Source organism: Rhagoletis zephyria, unplaced genomic scaffold, assembly GCF_001687245.7.
Source record: "Rhagoletis zephyria isolate East Lansing unplaced genomic scaffold, Rhagoletis_zephyria_1.1 Rzeph_scaffold_81300, whole genome shotgun sequence".
Lineage (NCBI taxonomy): Eukaryota > Metazoa > Arthropoda > Insecta > Diptera > Tephritidae > Rhagoletis > Rhagoletis zephyria.
The window spans coordinates 1-791 of NW_016238348.1; the positions used below are offsets into that span (position 1 = coordinate 1).

Genomic DNA, 791 nt, shown 5'->3' on the forward strand with positions numbered 1-791 from the left:
GACTTGAGGCTGGCCAGGGCGTACTCTCGCTGCTCCTGGCCCTTGCCGCCGTGCAGCGTGCAGGCGTTGAAGCCGACCTTCTCCAGCGACTTGGCCAGCACGTCGGCGCCCTTCTTCTTGTTCACGAAGATAATGACCGGCGGCTCGACGCCCTTCTGGAGAATGTCAATCAATTTGCGGCGCTTCTCACCCTCCGAGACGAGGTACACGAGCTGCTCGACGCGCTCCACGGGCCGGCCCACGGAGCCGATGTAGACGACGGCCGGGCGGCGAAGGTAATTTCGAGCCATGCGTTCAATGGCCGGCGGCATGGTGGCGGTGAACATGACCGTCTGTCGGTAACGGGTGACCGAGGTTGAGGCTCCAGAAGCTCCGGCTTCAGAAGGTTTCGCCAGAAGTCGTCCTGGATCCTCTGCTTCTTCAGTGTCCGGCTTCAAATTGGTGACGGGCATGTGGTCGAGGATCTTCTGCACGTCCGCCTCGAAGCCCATGTCGATCATCCGGTCGGCCTCATCGAGGACAATGTAGGTGCAGCGACTCAGAACCAGGTAGCGGTTCTCGAGGACGTCAATCAGACGACCCGGTGTGGCGATGACAATCTCCACGCCGAGGCGCACCTTGAAACCCTGGTCCTCGCGGCTGATGCCGCCGATGATGGCCACGGTGCGAATGTCCAGAGCGGAGGCGAACTTCATCGTCTCCTCCTCGATCTGCTGCGCCAGCTCGCGCGTCGGTGCGAGGATGATGGCGTAGGGGCCCTGATCGATCTCCTCCTGGCGTTCGATTTTAGG

The 791-nt window shown here is 61.8% G+C and overlaps 1 pseudogene; it reads right to left on the reverse strand.

Moving 5' to 3' along the window:
* Window positions 1-8: 8 nt before the first annotated feature.
* On the reverse strand, window positions 9-791 carry LOC108357627 (probable ATP-dependent RNA helicase DDX23 pseudogene; annotated as a pseudogene).